This window comes from Macrobrachium nipponense, chromosome 13 (assembly GCF_015104395.2).
Source record: "Macrobrachium nipponense isolate FS-2020 chromosome 13, ASM1510439v2, whole genome shotgun sequence".
NCBI classification, from domain to species: Eukaryota; Metazoa; Arthropoda; class Malacostraca; order Decapoda; family Palaemonidae; genus Macrobrachium; species Macrobrachium nipponense.
In genome coordinates, this window is record NC_087206.1 from 36,243,402 (window position 1) to 36,266,471 (window position 23,070).

The following is a 23,070-nucleotide window of genomic DNA, read 5'->3' on the forward strand; positions in this document are numbered from 1 at the left end:
GGAGGTCGAGGGCTGGTTCTGGGACGTCAACAGGAGGATGGGCTGGCTCTGGTTCTTTGAAGTCGACGGTTGCACGGATTGTGAAACCGGGACTGCTTGAATGAACTGTTGTTGCTGTGGTGCCTGGAAGGTTGAAAACTTCTTAGGTTTCTTTAATTTCTTCGAACCAGAGGGGGTACTTTCTGGCTTCCTCTTGCCAGTAAGTCCCCAGCAGACCCTAAGGCTCTGGTTGAGCCTGGTCGCTTCGTGATGGACCTCGTTTACCGCAGACTCGGGAAAGAGGTCAGCTCCCCAGATAGAAGACGAGAGCAATTTGTTGGGCTCATGCCTTATGGTGGCTTCCTGCAGGACATGTTTCCTGCAGTTTTGCCTTGCTACCACGAAATCGTACAAATCAGACTGTACGGTCTGCGTCTGAGCCTTTGCCAGAAGCTTGAACAGAGGCTCCGTACCATATGTAATGGCGGCAACCTCTGTCATAACTAAGGTATTAAGAGTCCTCCCTAACCTGATCCTTGCATCGAAGTCCGCTTGGATCACATTGTCCAGTAGTCTTGGGAGTCTCTCCCCGAACTGTTCAATAGCACAGTCCGGTTTGAGCTTCCCGACCGTGAAAGAAGCTGGAAGGTCAGCCCAGAGATCCTCAGAAGCTGGGAAGAGCAGGGATTGGGTCCGACTCCCTCAGCTGAGGAAGAGGCTCATCTTTCATGGCGGCCTGGATAGTTACATCTGCAATTATTGTGGTGAAGGGGAGTGGTACCTCCTCCTCTGCCAGCCACAAAGATTGTGAATGGGCATTTGAATGCCTGAAGTTTGGTGTTAGTACAGTCCCATTCTTCAAGGCACCTTACCCATTCTCTCTGGGCTTGTTCCCGACTGTATATTACAGTTTCTTTCGGGATCTTGTCCTCTCTGTTCAGAGCTGCCTCCGTCAACCTAGCATACCCCATAAAAGGTGGTTGAAGATTGGCGGGGTGGAACACGAAGTCTTTGATGCGACGAGTTCCACAGTCCGGAATTGAGATCATTCCATCCTTGAAGGGTGCGAAGGCTGCTACCCTCCAAGGATTGCTCATGGTGAATGGGGGAAGAGAGTCATAATCCGGCATTGAGGCTACTCCGGCGCCTGCCAGAGGAAGAACTGCTGGGGGTGGGGGATGCTCCCTGAGGCCCGCCAGCAAGTTTTCCTGGTTTCGTCTGCCGATCCGAGATGTTCTGGATCGACTGACCAGATTGTGCAAACGAGGTGGAAATTTGGGCAAGCATCTGATCGAGCCTGTCATTCATCATGGCCCCCACCATGTTGCCCACCTGTTGCATCACCCCTGCTGTAAATGTGTCAGGGTCGAAGGGGCCAGAGGTACTGGTCGAAGCAGGGGTCTTCGGACGTGCTCCGGTGGACGTTGAAGGTACCGGCTCGGAGGGAGCACGGGCCTTCTCTTTAGAGGACTTGCCCCTAGACCCTTTAGAATGCGAAGACGAGGATGACTTCGCTTTCTCTGCTCCGGGATGGTGAGCCGGAGACTTATGAGTGGTTGAGGCCGAAGTCTTCTTAGAAGACGACCTCTCAAGGGTTTTTTGCTCTCGTTGCCCTTTCACTTTAGGGACAACTGAGGCGGAAGACGTCTTGCCAGAATTTCCGATTCACAAAAACCTTGAAAAGATGTAGAAGAAGGAACAGGAGATGAAGATCCAGATGCGCCCAAGGGAAGCCCTTGAGCGCCCAACAAACCTACCTCAACTAACAACTCACCTTCCCCTACCGTCATTGGTTCCACATTGATGTCCAGGGTGGCAACGTCTTCGGTGACCCCCGGGGCTCCCTCCTCCGCCAACGCCTGCGCCACTTGCAGTTGGATGGCAGCAATACATGGAGCTGCCGCTACAGGGTCGACGTAACCGGTCGACTTGCCGCCTGGGAAGATGCGGACAGCCATACTCATCCAAAATGTACGGCTATCCCTTGGGCGCGTTCTTCCCAAAACCTCCTACCCAGGCTTTCAGGGTAGCAGACGCGGCGTCCTTCACGGCGGTAGCCTGAAATAAAGGGTCATTGTAGTACTTACAACAAAGCCCCGAAGATATATCATTAACACTTATGACTACAAGTCATATTTATACATTTTTTCACAGGCTTATCTGACAGTATATACCAAGAACAGAGACAATACCTACGACGGTATATACTTACTCCGGTAGAAAACTGATCCACTAACTCATAGCAAATGGAACAGGCTTCATGGTGCCACACAATCAAGTCGTTGTGGCGGACAGCGCAGGGAGCGTGGGTCCGGCAGACCTCATGACCTCAAGGGTCCTGCAGGACGGCGTTGCATCCTGCCTCCTGACAGTTGGTAGCCTGTAAGTGAACAGATACATAAGTATCGGCAGTTACTAACAGGGCTAACCCATTAAGAGATATGAAGCTCCGCTGCATGCTGGAGTGAAATTTTTGGGCATAATCTTCTCCTGTACTCCGGGTGAGAGAGTCCATAGGACTCGGTAAACTGGCTTGAAAACTCCGGTACACCGGAGCGAAGATTTCTGCCAAACCAGATACCTGATCATACACATATAGTACACCGAGGTGAGGGTACAACACAGCGGAGAACGTGAGAAGATTACCCATTAAATTAAACAAAATAAAGCTAAAACAAAAACGAAACAACAATGTAGGTAGAGCATAGCTCCGCCGTAGAACCCTTCCGCCAACCCACGGAGCACATGGATGGTGAGCGGGTGCTCCGCCGGAAAAGCGAAAGAGACCACAACAATCATATACAGGGGAAGCATGTAAGGCCTACTCCGTACCCCCCCAAAGAGCTGGCGGAGCCAGCAATACGTGTAACGATGGGGGGAAGAGGAGAGCCAACCAGAGAGCGCCGGAGAGGACCCAATGTGAGCTGGCGGGATGGCCAACCCGACCTGAACACACAAAGTACTCCCCATAACTCACAGAAAACGTGACCAGTCCAACACAGGACCCCCTAAGTCCGTGACTCCCGTATCCCCCCTGGGAAGGGAGGAAGAGGGGAGGGGTGCTCGGATGGTTGCCATAGCGACCGTGAGCGAGCGAGGACTGTCCCTCCCTCCACGTGAGGAGGGAGGAGAGGGGGGCCCTGAGAGAAGGACCGAGGTGATCAGCTGGCCCGACGCGAGCGCAGGTGGACCACGAGGCGATCGAGACAAACAAAACATAGTCTAGGCTAAACTGATCGCCCCCAACATGCAACCCATAATAAATACATCGTAAAAAAAGTGAAAGGAAGGAAATCACGAGTGGGAGAAAAAGAAGGGACGTCCAAGAGAAGTAGGCTAGGCTCCCCGAAAGGAGACATGCTAACAACTCGGGAGCTGGCCTCTGCCGATACGTAAAACAGAGGGCGACGGCCAGGATGGCTGGACTAAAGAGCAATACAGCAATAAAATGATAATAAAAAGCCCACACGCCTAAAAATCTAGACAAAGGGACATGCATGCATGAACACTGAGCTAAGGCATAAGCAAAGGATTTCCGAATAGTACGATGTAAAGCAATAGAATGGAAGCAGCACCTTCCGTACCACGTGTAATATACAGCATGATAAAGGCATATACACAACAAGGAATAGCTACTACGGTATAGAAGACCGAAGGAGCTAACCAAAACACGAGGCGAGCTGGCATGGCGAGCCTGGCGCCAGACCAGGATGACCATTATTGAACCTAAAAAACAGTTAAAACGGATCCTGGCTGGCTAAAACTAGTGTATAACCTTTCGGGGTACTTAACTTAGCTGCGGCAATAGCTTGGAGTTCCATCGTAAGCGAAAAGATAATCCAAAGTCACACAAAACACAGAGCAATGGAAAACATGTGTGTGCGGAAGGTCGCTAACGAAAAGGATGGCCACGAGAAGCGCTGCGGTCGGCGTGGGAGGGTGTGTAGTAGTAGTTGCTGGCGCCGAACGTGTATCAGCTCTCTCAGGGAGGGGGATTTTGGTGAAGGAGTACTCTAAATGACAAGAGGTTCATGGTAGTGGTCTCACTCGCCCTAGTACCATACCGACACCCTATTTTTATTTTGGGTGAGCGAGTCAGTTACTCTGACATCCCCCTATTTTTCTTTTTCTCTGGTAATGTTAGTATCATTTACCTAGAAATAATTAACTTAAGGGATTATTTCACGAAGCGACACGAACTGAGCCCAGAAAAAATCGTCTCCTGTAAGCCGAGGCAGTCTCGGAGTGAGCGCCGAAGCGGAAAAAATCGGAAAAAATATTTTTTTCAAAAAATCACAACGTGCTTAGTTTGCAAGATTAAGAGTTCATTTTTGGCTCCTTTTTTTTCATTGCCTGAAGTTTAGTATGCAACCATCAGAAATGAACAAAATATCATTATCATATATAAATAATGCGATATATGATAGCGCGAAAACAAAATTTCATATATAATTGTATTCAAATCGCGCTGTGAGCAAAACGGTTAAAGCTAACGAGTTAATGTTTTTTTCGTTGTATTGTACACTAAATTGCAATCATTTTGATATATAACAAATTGTAAAACGATCAAAGCAACACAGAGAAAATATTATCACAAAATGATGCATGAATTCGTAATGAGCGGATGTAAAAAAAAAAGCATTTTCAAAAATTCACCATAAATCTAAATATTGTTCTAGAGACTTCCAATTTGTTTCAAAATGAAGATAAATGATTGAATATTACTATACTGTGAGATTTTTAGCTTACAATTGCAGTTTTCGACCATTTCGGACGAGTTAAAGTTGACCGAATGTCGAATTATTTTTATATATATATAATATTTCAAAATATTCCGAGAATGCGACGTACGCATTTCGGAGATTTGCGGCGGAGAATCCGCGCGCGGAGGGAAGGAAAGTTTTTTTTTTAAATTCACCATAAATCTAAATATTGTGCTAGAGACTTCGAATTTGTTTCAAAATGAAGATAAATGGCTGAATATTACTAGACTGTAAGAGTTTTAGCTTAAAATTGCGTTTTACGACCATTTTTTCGGTAGAGTCAAAGTTGACCGAACGTGGTTTTTTTTTCTATTTATCGTGATTTATATGCAAATATTTCGAAAATTAGTTAAGCTTCAACCTTCAATTATTTATTGTTGTATTCTACATGAAATTGCGCAAATTTTCATATATAAAACTTTATGTAACGGCTTTCTTAAAATGGTGCAAACATTACGACAATCACACGTATGATATTTTCGGAAGGTACCGCGCGGACGTAAGGAAATTTTTTTTTTTTCATAAATTCACCATAAATCGAAATATTGTGCTAGAGACTTCCAATTTGTTGCAAAATGAAGGTAAATGATTGAATATTACTAAAATATAAAAGTTTTAGCTTACAATTGGCTATTTTGGTAGAGTCAAAGTTGACTGAAGGTTGAAATTTTGGCACTTATCGTTACTTATATGAAAATATTTCAAAACTGATAAAAGCTACAATCATGAGTATTTTTTGTTGCATTCTACATTAAAATGCGCACGTTTTCATATATAATACTCCATGTAATGGCTAATTTAAAATGGTGGAAAAATTATGTCAAAGTGACGAAATAATTTCCGAGATGTGTCACTGATACTTTTTAGTGCGATAAGAAAGAAATTTGAGCTTGCGCGCCTGCGTAACGATTGTAAACAAAACAACACCTTGATCCGTGAACTCCCAGCATCCCCCAAGGCGCGTGATTCAAAAGTTTTCGGCTGGTAGGCCTATAAGTATTTTTCCGCGAATTTTTAAAAAACTTTTCTATGTCGACGTAAATTACGTCCGGTCGGCACTCTAAAGACAATTTATCTCGACGTAAAATACGTCCAATAGGCGTTTTAAGGGTTAAAAATTATCTACCGCTACACTAACTACGAGAGAGAGAGAGACAAGAGTTGTCCTTACATAAGTATTAAGCTAACTTTTAAATTAAATTAAAGATACTGTAATTTCATTTAAAAGTTAGCTTAATACATAACCCTTAAAAAACAAATAAATGGCTGGTAAAAATATAGGAGTGTGTTAAGATTACATACCAACGAGGAGAGACAGAGAGGAGAGAGAGAGAGAGAGGAAGAGAGAGAGAGAGAGAGAGAGAGAGAGAGAGAGAGAGAAAATATAGGAGTGTGAAGATTACATACCTATGGAAAGAGAGAGAGAATTTTGTAAAAATTACTGATCGCTAATCAGCAGCACTCTCCTTACAGTCACATTACTTGACATATTTGACAGGTCTGGACTTGAGCTTCTGTTGGAGTTAAAAAGAAAGATGAGGGAAAGAATTCTTTATAAGCATCATTTTGTCATTACAGTTACATTATATTATGTACTATTATTTTTTTTTCTCTCTCTATCACAGTCTTCTAATTCGACTGGGTGATATTTATAGTGTGGGGTTCTGGGTTGCATCCTGCCTCCTTAGGAGCCCATCACTTTTCTTACTATGTGCACTGTTTCTAGGATCACACTCTTCTGCATGAGTCCTGGAGCTACTTCAGCCTCTAGTTTTTCCAGATTCCTTTTCAGGGATCTTGGGATCGTGCCTAGTGTTCCTATAATTATGGATACAATTTCCACTGGCATATCCCATATCCTTCTTATTTCTATTTTCAGGTCTTGATACTTATCCATTTTTTCCCTTTCTTTCTCTTCAACTCTGGTGTCCCATGGTATTGCGACATCAATGAGTGATACTTTCTTCTTGATTTTGTCAATCAACGTCACGTCTGGTCTATTTGCACGTATCACCCTATCCGTTCTGATACCATAGTCCCAGAGGATCTTTGCCTGATCGTTTTCTATCACTCCTTCAGGTTGGTGTTCGTACCACTTATTACTGCAAGGAGTTTCTTGCACAGGCTCCAGTGGAGGGCTTTTTCTACTGAATCATGCCTCTTTTTGTACTGGTTCTGTGCAAGTGCCGGACATTCGCTTGCTATGTCGTTTTTGGTTTCATTTTTCGTATTGCACTTCCTACATATGGGAGAGATGTTATTTCCATCTATCGTTCTTTGGACATATCTGGTTCTTAGGGCCTAATCTTGTGCCGCTGTTATCATTCCTTCAGTTTCCTTCTTGAGCTCTCCCCTCAGTAGCCAATGCCACGTGTCATTGGTTTGTTATGCCATTCCTCTGTTCTGCTTGTCTTTCTCCTGTCTCTGTATATTTGTGGGTCTTCGTCTACTTTTATCAGTCCTTCTTCCCATGCACTCTTGAGCCACTCGTCTTCACTGGTCTTCATATATTGCCCCAGTGCTCTGTTCTGGATGTTGACGCAGTCCTCTATGCTTAGTAGTCCCATCCCTCCTTCCTTTCGTGTTATGTATAGTCTGTCTGCATTTGCTCTTGGGTGTAGTGCTTTGTGTATTGCCATATGTTTCCTCGTTTTCTGGTCTATGCTGCGAAGTTCTGCCTTCGTCCATTCCACTATTCCTGCGCTGTATCTGATTACCGGCACTGCCCATGTGTTTATGGCTTTTATCATATTTCTGGCGTTGGGTTTTGACCTGAGTATCGCCTTGAGTCTCTGCATATATTCTTTCCTGATCGTGTCCTTCATCTCTTGATGTTTTATATCCCCTCCTTCCATTATTCCCAGGTATTTGTATCCCGTCTCATCTATGTGTTTGATGTTGTTCCCATCTGGTAGCTTTATCCCTTCAGTCCTTGTTACTTTGCCCTTTTGTATGTTGACTGAGGCATATTTTTCTATTCCAAACTCCATCCTGGTGTCCCCAGATACAATCCTTACAGTCTGGATTAGGGTTTCTATTTCCTTGATGCTCTTACCATACAGCTTAATGTCGTCCATGAACATCAGATGGTTAATTCTGTTGCCTCTTTTCTTGAGTTGGTACCCAGCATCCATCTTCCACAGTACTTTTGTCATGGGAATCATAGCTACTACAAAGAGTAGTGGGGACAATGAGTCGCCCTGGAAGATCCCTCTCCTGATATTAACCTCTGCTAGTCTTATTCCAGAGCTTGTAAGTATTGTATTCCAGTTGCGCATTGTATTTTTGAGGAAGCTGATGGTGTTTTCCTCTGCCCCATATATTTTCAGGCATTCTATTAGCCATGTGTGTGGTACCATGTCGAAGGCTTTCTTATAGTCTATCCATGCCATGCTTAGGTTGGTTTTCCTTCTCTTACTGTTCTTCATTACCATTTTGTCTATCAGGAGCTGGTCTTTTGTGCCCCTACACTTCCTTCTGCAACCTTTCTGTTGGTGGGGGATGGTGTTTGTATCCTCTAGGTAGTTGTATAGCCTTTCGCTCATGATACCTGTTAGTAACTTCCACATTATTGGTAGGCAGGTGATAGGCCTGTAGTTACTGGCTATATTTCCCTTACTCTTGTCTTTCTGGACTAAGGATGTTCTCCCTGTGGTCATCCATTTGGGCGCATGGTGATTTGTGATACAATGCTGGAGTTGTTCTGCTATTCTTGGGTGTAGGGCCTTGAAGTTTTTGAGCCAGTATCCATGGACTTCATCGGGACCTTGGGCTTTCCAGTTGGGCATTTTCTTTAATTGGTGTCTGACTGTGTCTGTCGTGATGTCAGTGAATCTTTTGTTTTATTCTCCCTGTTTCTTCAGCCTTGACTTCCTGGAGCCTTGCTGCATGTTTTTTGTGTGATACCGGATTGCTCCAGATGTTTTCCCAGAGTCTCTTACTTGGTTCGGCTTCAGGAATTTCTTGGTGGTTGTCTTCCCCTCTTAGTTGGATGTATAGTCTTTTTTGGTTGGTTCCAAATAGTTTGTTCTGTTAGTATCCCTTATTCCTGTTCATGTACCGTTGGATCTTATGTGCTTTGGCCTTAAGCCTCTGTTTCACATCTTCTGTTGTGTTGTTTAGTCCCCTCTCCTGTACTTTGTATTTCTCTTTCAGTTCCTCCCTTGTTTTCTTGCTACTTAGCCTTTTTTCTGCCATCTCTTTCAGTTTACTCAAGTCAGTTCTCATCACCATGATTTGCTTTTCCAGGTGCCTTTTCCAAGGCAGTTGCTGTTTTGGTTTCTGTTGGGTTGGTTGTGCTGGTGGTGTTGGTGTTCGAATCCCCATCAGTTCTGCTACTAATCTTGCTCCTGCATATGTCAAGTTATTTGTTTCTGTGATATTGGTGGTGTGTATTAGTCTCATTATTTCATTGACCTCACTTGTTTTCTCCCTTAATTTCTTGGTGTTGTAGGCTTTCATGGAGGGGATCTTTGTTCTCTCTGTATCTGGCTTCATCCATTGTCTGATCTTTTCTACCCATTCCGTCCTGTCTGTTACTTCGTCGGGAGTTTTCTTCGTATGTCGTTGTTTGATACCTCATCATCCCTGTCGTCTTCTGTCGCATCGTCTCTCAGTTCGTCTTCTTGTAATTCGTTGCCGTGTGTCATTTCCTTTCCAATTCCTCTCTTTCTGTTTGGGAGAGCCAGTTCGTTTTCTTTATGTTCCTTACTTGGTCTGCCAGCCTCTGCTCTGTTTGGGGGGTGTTATTCCTCTATTCCAGATGTTGACCAACCTTCTATATCCTCTCTCCGTCGGGTTGCTTCTGATGTAGCATCTCCATATTTCCTTATTTTCTTCTCTTGTCCATTTCTTCCTCTGGTTTGCTTCTGTAGCTCCAGTCTCTGGTTTTTGGTTACTGTCGTTGTGGTGGTCAGTTACTGTATGACGACCTCCAAGTACCTGACTGTCTTCCCCTTCAATTGGGCTGAATACCTGGCTGCCAGACGAAGCTCTAATGTTGCCAGAGGTTCCATTAATGTTGTTGTCGTTTAATCCTGCATTTCTTTCCATCATTGCTGAGTTTTGCTATTTAACCCATAGCTGGACCCTACCCCATCAGGAACAGGTACTCATTTACAGTTTAGTAGACTGAGGAAATTATGGTAAAGATCCTTTCCCAAGGAATCAACGCCGAGGAGAGCGGTCACCCATCCAACGACTGACCAGCCCCAATGTTGCTTAACCAGTCAATTGACGGCCTAACCCACTCTGCCACGGCGCCACATAATATTATTTCTTTCTGGGTCGACCTGTGTTCGCTGGTGAAAAGGATCCTGCTATCCACTTTTCTGATATAAATACTTTCTAAATATACCAGAGAAAAAGCTAGCATTGGTATGCAGAGGTTACTACCCTTGCGCGAGCACCCAAAGGGCGTTGTGTATAAAGTTCAGGGCGTGTGAAAAGCCACTTTTCACAGGTCTCCTGCCATTTAGAGTATTCCTTCTCAAAACCCACATATGGGGTGAGCCGTGCCAACTGCCACACTCACACTGCCTATGCACTACCACTACTGACGCCCGATGCGAGCGCCCTCATTCAATCCTGTTAGAAACTTTCCCACCAGTTAACGCGTTTTTCTGTTCTGTGGTTTTTCTTGCAGATTTTGCTTACTTTTTCATGATGGCTTCTTCCCAGATGTCATCAACACCTAAGTTGAGTACCCCAATTTGTAGTTTTCAATATACTATTATGAAATTTGAGTTCCTTTTATAGACCCGTGAGCCCGTAGAAAGTATTGCGGGAACACGGCGTCACCGCCATTTTGAATGCCACGAACGGGAACGTGTGGGTTTTGGGTACCAGTTTTTATTATTTAAAAACTTAGCTATGGCTAGTTTTAGTATGAGTACCCTTTTCCCGTTTCTTACACTATATATATACTGTAGTACATGTCATTAGAATAACATTCACGCCCTCGTTGTAATTAGCAGTTTCTATATTCTGAATTAAGACGTAATTCAGGGGAAGGACAATTAACTTTCTTCCCCCACCTAGAGGCGCGTACGTAATCTTGACATGTTCTTATAGTAACAGTATAATATTTATTTACTTCAATTAAGCAGCGGTATTGCCTGCAATGAGAGAGAGAGAGAGAGAGATATAAGGCTTCTATTAGCATTATGTTTTTCGTCATTACAGCGTAGCCTATGGTGCTTTTCGGGAGAGAGAGGGAGATACTGGTACCTCCTCCCTCTCTCTCCCCTTTTTCTCTCATGTTAGCCTTCTCCCCATCTCTCCCTCTCTCTTTCTCTCCTTATAAATATACAGGCGGTCCCCGGGTTACGACGGTTCCGGCTTACGACGTTCCGAGGTTATGACGCTTTTTCTTAAATATTCAATGGAAATTCCGTCCTGGGTTACGACGCTTGTTCCGAGGTTACTACGCTGACGCTTCCGACGCTCCGAGTTAACGACGCTTTTAAAAAACGCATGCTATGATCAAAATCCTTTATAGTTTAGCACAGTACATAATAAAAATGTGTTTTTGGTTACATTACAACAAAAATTTTGAGGTTATGATGATTTTTGACACTTTTTTTTTTTCGTATTTTTGAATTTTTTTAGTGACGCCGCATATGCGGAACTAGTTTGCGGGCGGGCGATAATGAATACACTAGCTTGGGATGCGCAGTTTAAAACAGTCCAAAAGCGCAAATATAATGAAAAATCATTGCTTGTTTCCAGTACATAATTAAAAAAACTAAGTTTCTGGTTAGATTACAACACAAATTCCAAGGTTACGACGTTTTGTTTTGTTATGCTTTTTAACGATACCTCATATGCAGAACTAGTTTTTGAGCGGAGGTGCATAATTAATTAACGCTATTAAACTGTATGGTAAATTGACCGAACAACGACCTCGGACGGTCGAGGACGCCAAGCGTAACAATACGAAAGGACGCCACTTCAATCGCGTGCCTGCCTGCATTCACTAGGTTGTGTGCTAAGACGTTGCTGAAATTCCTTGCCATTTTCGCAAATTTACAATGGCTCCTAAACGCCAAAGTACTTCCTCCGATGATAGTTCATCCAAGAAGAGGAAGGTCATCACGATGGAGGTCAAATATGACGTGATAAAGCGTTCGGAGAAGGGAGAAACTAACACCGAAATAGGCCGTTCTTTAGGCTTGAGCAGGACCACGGTGGTAACCATTGTGAAGGACAAGGAACGTATTCTGAAGCATGTTAAGGATGCTGCACCGATGAAGTCAACGGTGATACACGAGCAAGCAACGTAGCCAGAGCATTGTTGAAATGGAGAAATTGCTCATGATCTGGCTGGAGGACCAGAACCAGCGACGTGTTCCGGTGAGCTTAAGTGTGATCCAGGAGAAGGCTAGAGCGCTGCATGAGGCAGTAGTGAAAAAGTGAGGTTGGTTTAACCGTTTTAAGGCTCGTGCAAATTTGCATAATGTGAAGCTGCAAGGTGAAGCTGCTAGTGCTGATAGCAAGCAGCAGAAAGTTTTCCAGGTGGTTTGGCTGAGATAATTAAGGATGGTGGTTACAACGGCTGACCAAGTCTTTAATGTGGACGAGACTGGATTATTTTGGAAAAGAATGCCAAATCGAACGTACCTTTCCAAGGAGGAGAAGTCAGCACCTGGCCATAAAGCTGGAAAGGAGGCGGATTCTGATTTGCTGTTTGGGGCCAATGCCAAAGTGGTGATTTGAAACTGAGCCCTTGCTGGTGTATTTGGCCGAGAATCCCAGGGCTTTCAAGGGCATTTTCAAGAGTCAACTCCCTGTGATTTGGAAATCAAACAAGAAGGCTTGGGTTACCTTAATGGTCTTCGAAGATTGGTTCAATGACCATTTCGTGCCAGCAGTGGAGCGTATTTGACTTCGAAGGGTCTGCCTTTTAAGGCCCTCTTAGTCCTGGACAATGCCCCCCCCTGGTCACCCTTCAAATTTGAGCGACATGCATCCTAATGTGAAGGTGGTGTACCTCCCACCCAATACCACATCGCTGATACAGCCAATGGACCAGGGAGTAATAGCTAATTTCAAGGCTTACTACCTTAGAAGGACCATACGTTTTGCTTTGAGGGCCATAGAAGCTAACAAGGAGTTGACACTGAAGCAATTCTGGAAGGGCTACAACATTGCTGATGCAGTGAAAAATATTGCAAGTGCTTGGGACGAGGTGAAGACGACCACTTTAAATGGGGCCTGGAGGAAACTGTGTCCACAGTTTGCGCACAGTTTTGAAGGCTTTGACCAGGCAGAAGACGTCGAGACTGTGACGAGGAAGATCGTAGGGCTAAGCAAGAGGCTGAAACTAGATCTTGAACCTGATGATGTAACAGAGCTGCTGGCTTCCCATGGAGAGGAATTGTCTGCAGAGGACTTACTAGAACTTGGAACAACAATGATTGAGGAAGAGGAGGCGGCACCAGAGCCAAAACCCAGGTCATTAACTGAAAAGGCTTGTCAGAGGGTTTTGTTTTACTCATGGAGGAGAGCCTTGGCTTCTTTTGAGGCAGAAGAACCCTAACGTTTCTAGGTTTGACAAAATCAAGAGAGGAATCATGGATTTGGTGACTTTCTACAAGGAGACCTGAAGGAGAAGCAGACGAAGAGAAGTGTGCAGTCCAGGCTTGACACTTTCTTTCACAAGTCTCCAGTACCACCACCTCCCACTCCTAGTCCTGGTAAGGAATTCTGAACTGTTTTACTAATTTATGTGTTTACATAGTGTACATATTAAAATGTGTTAATTTTGTTTTTTAATGTAACAACTAAATCTAGAGTAAATTGTAACTTCATTAATTTTCATCATTTGTAATTTTATTGCAGAAGTGGTGACAGTTCCAGATCCCCCTGTACTACCTGTGACAGTTCCAGATCTCCCTGTACTACCTGTGACAGTTCCAGATCTCCCTGTACTACCTGTAACAGTTCCAGATCCCCCTGTACCTGGACCCTCTGTATCAGCCCGCCCACCTGTACGTGTACAATCAGGTAAGCAATTTCATTTTTCTCATTTTCATGTTGGAAATTGTTTACACCCTACGTACACTAACTTACATAGTGGTAAAATGTGTTTGATGTTGCATAACCTTATTATTTTTTTTTTTTTTTCATTTCAGACCCCTTTGATAGTGACAGTGACCCAGATGACCTGAGCCTTTCCATGGTTTTGATGCCTCGCCCTATACATCAGGTAAGGAATCCTTAACAAATTTGTATAAAATGTTTTATAAATTGCTAATAGAAATTTTATTAAAAGTGTACATATGCTACAATTACATCCACCTTATAATATATTTATGTACCCTATCATTCTTTCCAGATCTAGATGTTCCCTCATCAGTTGATACGAGTATCACCTCTCCAGAGCCCAAATCAGTTGATACGAGTAGTATCACCTCTCCCATTCCTTCAGGTAAAAGAATTCTTCATTTTTTTATATTGAACATACGTATTACACAACTACATATGTCAAACAAACAGTAATAACATGTGCAGTAAAGTTACAGTAGTAGTAACTATCATTTTATATATTTTTTATCATTCCAGACTCCCAAGCACCTGCCCATCCCACTCCATAGCCCAGACCACCCACTCTCATGTACCATATGGCCATCCCAGTAAGCAAGCCAACCACTAGAATTTGGTAAGGACATTTTTTTTATTAATGTTTTATTATTACATATGTAATAACCATGTTATGTATGTAACATACATACTATATAATCATATGTACTATTACATTATCATTCCAGACTGGCATGCACCTGTGACTTACATAAACCAGACCTCTACATAGCCTACATGTCTTCATTTTGCTGAAGGTAAGGAAATTCTCAGTTTGTGTTTAATGTTTGCATACGTACAATAAATTTTGTACAACCTAAGTGGTTACATCTGTCCTTTAATATTAATTCTTCATTCCAGACTGCCCATCATCCTAGCCTGTTATCTGTGATAAAGCACACTGAAGTTAGGTTTGGAATGCATCCTTATCATGAATGCTCTACACCTCCACCTCCATCTCCCACAACCTAGGTAACAGCTTTGAGACTCACTAAAAGTTGGTAAGTTATGTAAGGAATTTCTAAATTAAGTTTTATACTACATGTTATATGTGATATTAAACCACTGATGGTGCATATACTGTATGTAACTTACTATGCATAGAGTACTTACTGACACAAAATTATTTTTGTACATTCCAGAACCCCCTGAATGATGTAGGCTATGGGGCCACATAAGACTTTGTCCATCCAGGGTTACATTGAACGACAACTTTAAACTAAAAGTAAGGAATTAATTTAACATACATTAACTCTTTTAGTACTCTTGATATATCTACAGTAATTAACATATTGCATTCACAACTTTCTGTAGTGTATATTTTGTACACTAATTTGTTACTTTTTCCTTCCAGAACCAACATTTTTCACACAACTCCAGGTTGTTACTAACAAATTACTACTACAAGTGTCATCAAGGATAACTACAAGTAGAAGCACCATTTTTGGATGGAAAAAACCCTTCAGGAAAGTATACGTTATCACATGTAACATGTAGTGTAACAAAGTATGAACAGTAAGGTTTGTTTTTACATACAGTAGTATTACATACGTACATAACTTTTTTTTACAGGAATTTCCAACCAAGTTTGATTATGTACATACATGTTATAAACCACTGTACGTATGGTTACTGTATGTAACTTACTAAAACATACATAACATGACTTAACTTTGATACTTTTTTGGTACATCCAGAAAACCAGGACCCCCTCCACCAGATGCAGGCTATGGGGCCACATAAAACTTTGTCCAGGGTTACTACATAACATAAAGGTAAGGAATTATACATAGTGTAGTAAACATACATTAATAAGTTTTATACGTACATACTAAAAAAAAGTGACCAAGATCTCTCACATGGGATAAGTGATCAAGGTCCCTCATGGAATTACGTACATACTGTACACTCCCTGCTGAACAGGGGTGTAGACCAATCATTTACTATGCATACCAGTTGATATTAAACCACTGTATGGGCATATACTGTATGTAACTTACTATGCATAGAGTACTTACTGACAAAATTATTTTTGTACATTCCAGAACCCCCTGAATAATTATGGCTATGGGGCCACATAAGACTTTGTGCATCCAGGGTTACATAGCACGACAACTTTAAACTAAAGGTAAGGAATTAATTAACATACATTGAACTAAGTTTATACATGTTATATATGTGATATTAAACCACTGTATGGTGCATATTACTGTATGTAACTTACTATGCATAGAGGTACTTACTGACATACTAATTATTTTTTGTACATTCCAGAACCCCCTGAATGATGTAGGCTATGGGCCACATAAGACTTTGTGCATCCAGGGTTACATAGCATGACAACTTTAACTAAAAGTAAGGAATTAATTCACATACATTAAACATTTTTACTCTTTGATATAACTCAAAGTAAGGAATTATAAACTAAAAGTAAGGAATTAATTAACATACAGTTAACTCTTTTACTCTTGATATCTATAATTTACACATATTGCATTCAGGACTTTGTGTAGTATTTTGTACTAATTGTGTTATACTACCTTTTGTTTTACCTTCCAGAGCTACCAGACTGGTGATTTTAGTGTACTCCAGGATCTACCAAATACTACTACGTAGTGTACAGTGCATAATAATAGTGTTTAGTGTATAATCTAACCTAAGGATTAAGTGTAGTACATTGTGCTTTATAGTGTCACAAGAGTTAATAAGAATTATACTTCAAGAACCATCCTTTGCCATTGAAATAACCACACTACACATCATGCAATATACTTGCATGCCACACAGGTAAGGTCTCTAACTTTTTCTTAGTTTAAGGCATATTTCCAAGTGTCGTTCCGGCTTACGACGATTTTCGGCTTACGACGCGCCTCAAGAACGGAACCCCCGTCGTAACCCGGGGACTGCCTGTATTTATAACATGTGCTAGTATTTTACAAATAGATTAAAATATACTAGTATTAATTCACTGTAGTGTAGAGGCTGAAGATGTTTTGCTATCATAAATCTGACCGTGAGTAGTCAGTCACTACTCCTATTTAATTTCTAAATTATAATAAAGCTCCTTAATTGAAAGGTCAAAATTCACAATCACTTTGATTCGATTAAATTCGACTTTTAAAAAAAAGAGTATGATTATTGGTCTTTCTTCGAGCTGAGCTTAAGAAGTTATATAGAGGTATGTAGCCTAGATTGAGCGAAGCTCGGTCCTAACGACCACGGTCAAACAACCGGCACTGGTTACCCAAGTAGTTGGTTTGTTATCTTTACAACTCTCTCAGATTACCTCATTATTGTAGTAAATTCGTTAGTCCATTATGTGAGCCATGTTCTTGCACCATACAAGGTCTGGTTATTACTGACTAGCCCCTTTCGTTAGGCTATTCCTCTCGTTCGAGCCCCCTTCTGGTCGTAATCTTACCACAGTGAACCATGGTCTCAGTTACTACCATCCTATGAGGTAGCCTAGGTCTCTGATAAGTGACCACCCTGGTCGTGTTCGTACCACGACAGACCATAGGCCATGTCGCATTACCACTCCTGCAGGTGGTAGCCTACACATCAGCTGTTGGGTGGCCACCCTAATCAATGTTAAGATCAATCACAACAAGCCAGGGTTCTCTGTTAACTAATACCCCTACAGGGTAGGTTACAGATACGACCAGTTGACTGGCCACTTATGATCGGGTAGGTAGTCAGACTCCAAAACCGACCACTACCAAACCCCCCTACCCCCTCCTCCTCCGCTTATCGGCTCGGCTTAGTTGATCCGTTGTAACTCACAGTACTAGCTCTCCTTCTAAGAGACGTCTGTTTGAGTTTCATACAAGCGGGAGGGCTAGGGTTGGGGAACTGGGTTGAGGCGTTAAATAATACTTAGCCCAGCACTAGCCTGCTGGAGCTCCGCCTGCCAGAGCTCCGCCACCGAAGTACATAACTCCGGTGGCTAGTATTCCCTACACACATTAGGGGCTCCCGTTGCGCCTCCGTAGTTAGTATGGAATGGGAATAGGAGGCTTGTCCTCAACCCATACTTGCCGGAGATAGGCAACGTCGGATGGGGAACCCCTCCTCCTGACTCGCCATCTCCGGCGCTTTCACAGCTAACGGCTAGGCAGAATGTGAGTATATAAAAATAGCCTTGGTTGGGTAAATGGTACAGGTATTAGCTCCGGACCCTTGCAGTACCGATGGAGGATGACACCCACATCCGCTGCCGGAGTTGCCCGATAAGTCTACAGCTTACCAAGGTCCGTTCTCGCTTTAGTAAGTGCCTACACTGACATATACCCCTCCAGGGACCTGCCGGAGCTATAGAGTCGAGCTTGCCCTCCTCATAGCAAGGCGAATATCAGTTAGTGATCACGGCACTGGCCTATAACCTACGAACACGTCCTAGCTCAAGCTAGTAACGATTAATAACAAACTTACAGTGAACCTACATACCTTTTATTATGAATTATGCATGGTCTTATCATAAGATTGTGCATGTCTTTAATGAGTATTGTGAACTTATATAGCCTTAAGTTACAATTTTTCCTGGAGAATTGTTGCTCATCAATGATTTCCCTTACAGAAGGTGCGTTGCTTGTCTCTGGGGTGCTCCGCCTCCTTTAGCAATCCGGTGCGACATGAAGTCTGCCGGTCCCATGCAAACTGCTCCATCTCCTTCGTGGCAGAGCAGGGAGAAACGCCCTACATGGTCTGACACCCGGAGGCGTGCACCCTGTGCTTTGAGCTAGTCATGATCTTTGCCAATGACCAAGTAAGCACTACATAACCTTCTTTCTTCATTGTTTACAAATTGAGTATATATAGCATATTCACTTTCCTATATTTGATGATATTTTATGAAATAAAAAGGATATGGTAGGAAGGTTAACTCCCCTTCCTCTCTTACAGACGGATGAGGACAGCCACCAGTTGGCCAAAACCAACCTGAGACAGTGGGTCTCCGGGTATGGGCGGAACGCTCTGTCCGGGCACCCCTACGTCCTGGACTACAGCCTGGGGACTCGCCTCTTCCCAGGTTCGCCATCAGCTTCGGTCGAGGCAGGTCTGGTGGCTCCCCTCATCGACGCCATCCAAGCCGCGACAGCCCCGCCGCCGGACGATCGGGACCTAGTGGGAGACGTTGCGGCAATCAACATCCATATGGAACCAATGGCCCTGGATGAGCAGGTAAGTGAGGCAGGTAGCCTCCTCAGTCCCACTCCCTCTTCTTCCTCTTTCTGGGACTTTACCAAGTCCACCCCTACTACTTGGGACGGCTCGAGATCTGTCCGTCCCAAGGAAAAGTCCCTTTAAGGCAACTAAGTTGTTGCCTAAGGTACACAGGCCAGCTCCGCCAGCGGCGTCAGAGTTGTCTCTGGCCCCTAGGCCATCGACTTCCTCTGCGAAATCGGCTGCTGCCAAGGGTTCTCTCTCTTCTAAGGGATCGAGAACAAAGTCCGCAAAATCTAAGGCAGCGGAGTCAGGCTTTGACCATGATCTCTTTCCTAACCTTCTGATGTCGAAGGTTAGAGACGCAGTCGATGAAAGATTCGACTCTTTGAGGCGGGCCTCCGGTTCAGAGATCTCAGCAGTCAGTATCGGACATAATGGCTGAGCAGATAGAGCCATAAAGGAGTTGATGGCGGTTTGCTCCACTCCGGATCTCCGGCGCTAGCCTCGGAAGTTCCGGACGCCTCAAAGTTGCCACCATTCCATAAGAACAACCCATGGCGGTTCGCCATGCACGCCCCATACGTGGATGGCAAACTAACCCTAGAGGGTGTGGTACCTGACCACTGGAGGACTTTGAGTTCTACCCAGAAGGCCTCCAGTTTAACCTTCAAGGGGTTCGCCAGACTAGCGGAGCATGCGCTGATCAGAGTGGACAAAGTTCCTAAGGAAACGGTAATCTTTCCGAAGGAACAAGCCCAAGCTGTCTGGGCTCGTACTTTGGTTAACACCAGTGTTAACGCCTCACAAAGGCTCCTTCACCATGTTTGTGACACCGGACGAGGTTCTGTCTCCCTGCACAGACAAGATTGCGGAGTTAACCCTCCAAGCAATCATGAAAGAAAAGCCTCTCCCAATCTTGAAGGAGACAGAAGCTACCTCCCTCCTCATACCTGCCAACAGAGACTTCTGGCAAGATGCTCCGGCCACATTTACGGTCGGCAAATTTGATTCGGACTGTGCCTCGACCTTGTTCTCCGATAAGCTCCCCAAGCTGCCGGAGAACATGATAAAATCTGAGTTTGAGGCTAGGACTAGATTGGCTAGATCTATCAACTCCGTTGCCTCAATGGAGTTGGTAGCTTCTATTTACAAGGACGAGCAGCTCTTCCAGGTCTTGACAAAAAGTCTGCTACATACTTACCATTCGGACCTATTCGATTTTGGTGTCGCAAGAAGAGCTTGCAGGAAGTACGTCTTGGCGGAGGCTACTATTAGGCATGAGCCTAATAGACTAATTAAAACCTCAATCTGGGGCGAGAACTCTTCCCTCAAGAAGAGGTAAATAATGTCTTGCGGAGGGAAGCCTCCAGGGCTAATCAAAGTCTCCGTGTCCGATGGGGTCTGCCCTCCAAACGTAAGTTTGAGGCAACCGGAAAACAAGCCAGGTTTCAAAAGAAACAAAGATACTTCGCGCCATATAAGACTTCTCGCCCTCAACAAATGGCACAGGCAATGCCCCTCGCCCAAATGTCGAAACCTTCAACAGGTAGTACAAATTCGAACTGTGTCAGCTTCCTCAAGAATTCTCCAAACCCTAACTTTATGGATTTCATGAAGTTTGCAGCTCAAGAAGATGCGAGTATTGATCCGTGTAATATCATATTCATAGAATCAGACAAAGAGATTCAACACTTAGGCAATGTGATTCAGCTGTTAAGAAGTTGGCTGAATTTTTAAAACATTCAGATACCCATAAAATGACCCCAAATCTGGCCATCTTATTTTTCAGAACTTTATTCGAAAAGGGCCTAGCAGCCAGTACTATTACGACAATAAAATCAGCCTTGAAGAAGATCTTTCAAGTCGGTTTCAAAATAGACTTGTCAGATTCATATTTCTCTTTCCATTCCAAAAGCATTCGCACGCCTTAGGCCAACTGTCCGTCCACAAAAGGGTCACTTGGTTCTTAAATGATGTCCTAAAACTGGCATCAGACACTGATAATGAATCTTGTGCATATATTACTCTTCTGAGGAAAACTTTGTTCCTAATGGCTATGGCCTCAGGTGCCAGAATATCTGAACTTTCAGCTCTCTCTCGTAACCCAGAAAACATAGATTTCCTTCCATCAGGAGAAGTACTACTCTCCCCATACTGGAGTTTTCCTGGCAAAAAATGAAGACCCCCAAAAATAGGTGGGTCTCCTTGGAAGATTATTCCCTTGCTCAAGACACATATCTATGTCCTGTTGCAACTCGTAAGTCCTTTTTAGCCAGGACCTCCACAAAGTCCTCAGGTCCTCTCTTTATTAGAGAACATGGTGGCACGATCTCTAACAAAGGTATTAGACAGCAGATACTCTACTTTATAAAACAAGCCAACCCGAAGTCATTTCCACATGCTCATGACATCCGGGCAGTGGCTACATCAATTAATTATTTTCAGAATATGAACTTTAAGGATCTTAAAAAATATACGGGTTGGAAATCTCCAACAGTTTTCAAACGCCACTATCTAAATAATTTACAATCTCTAAAGTATTCAACTATAGCTGCAGGGAGCCTAGTCTCCCCCAAATAACATTTCCTAATCTTCTGCCCCCTTGCACCCCCCCCCCTCCTTTCTACCTGCCTCACTAATACTCGCCAAGATGCCTCTCTCCTCGGTATTTGTGGAGAACCCGGCGTCACCCTGTCACATATTTGTACATATTTAATTAGTTTCCGGATGAGTTTTATAATCCGGATGGTACATATCCAGAATTTTGTATCAAAAAATCCTTGCATGATACCTGTATAAAATTCTTTTGTATTACCATTAAGCATAATTATGTTTCTAAGCCATAGCTTAAGTCCTAGTTATTAAGTATTAGTATGTTAAGCTTTTTCTATTGTTACTACAATCTTTTACATTAAGTAAACTTATATTTTAATGAAGTCCATTTCATTTCTCCCCTTAAGTTTATTTTTATTTATTGGCTTGGATGGCATTCTCTTGTAAGTTTTCACCGGCGAACACAGGTCGACCCAGAAAAGGGATTTTGAAGAAGGAAAAATCTATTTCGGGGAGAGGCCTGTGTTGCCCAGTGAACCCAACCCTTCCCTACACCTATCCAAGCCAGGAAAGGTATCTAACAAAGCAAGGATTGAGTGAGGGCGCTCGCATCGGGCGTCAGTAGTGTAGTACAGAGGCAGTGTGAGTGTGGCCGTTGGCACGGCTCACCCCATATGTGGGTTTTGAGAAGGAATACTCTAAATGGCAGGAGACCTGTGAATAGTGGCTTTTCACACGCCCTGAACTTTATACACGATGCCCTTTGGGTGCTCGCGCGAGGGTAGTAACCTCTGCATACCAATGCTAGCTTTTTCTCTGGTATATTTAGAAAGTATTTATATCAGAAAAGTGGATAGCAGGATCCTTTTCACGGGTGGGGGCAACAGGTCTCTCCCAGAAATAGATTTTTCCTTCGTCAAAATCCCTTTAGTATATTTGAAAATATTAATAAACATATAGTAGATGTACCATAAAAATTCTCTCATCTCAGTAAGAGAGAGAGAGATAAAGAAGAGTTGTTATTACTTAAAAGTGAAATGGAAAGGTTATTTCTTTGAAATACTATCACATATGAATTTTGTAATTACAGTTATATTATTATTATATCTGAAAATATTAATAAACATAGTACGTACATACTACATGTACCAAAATATTCTCTCATCTCAATAAAAGAGAGAGAGCTAGATTTTTATTTAATGTTGTTTAATTTACACATAAAAGCTTGAAAACTTATAATTTTTTTACATAAATTAAACAAACACTTTTGCAGGGTTTCTCCCAGGATTTGAAAAACGTTGCGTTTCCGTGTCTGCGAAATACTCGCGTATGATTATTAGTTAGGTTCCAATGAAAAGTCCGCCACTATAGTGAATTTGCACTAGGTATTACTGTACTCCAATTGAAGCCGAGGAAACTGTTTTTCTGCAAGATACTGTATCACCTCCAAACTCGGCTCCAAGTGAGGAATCTCCATTACCAAGATCCAAACATATTTGACGACCCCCAATACAGTTTGAGTAATTGT

The 23,070-nt window shown here is 43.1% G+C and overlaps 1 protein-coding gene and 1 long non-coding RNA gene across 2 annotated transcripts in view; one reads left to right on the top strand and one right to left on the bottom strand.

The window, feature by feature from the left end:
• The window catches only part of LOC135225741 (uncharacterized), a 133,731-nt gene that overhangs the window by 82,511 nt on the left and 28,150 nt on the right, over nucleotides 1–23,070 (bottom strand). The gene's annotated exons all lie outside the window — the stretch shown is intronic.
• LOC135225455 (uncharacterized) lies at nucleotides 13,909–15,242 on the top strand. Its single transcript, XR_010316971.1, has 6 exons — nucleotides 13,909–13,950; nucleotides 14,080–14,172; nucleotides 14,307–14,581; nucleotides 14,685–14,824; nucleotides 14,966–15,048; nucleotides 15,178–15,242. It is a non-coding gene; the product is annotated as an uncharacterized LOC135225455 (long non-coding RNA).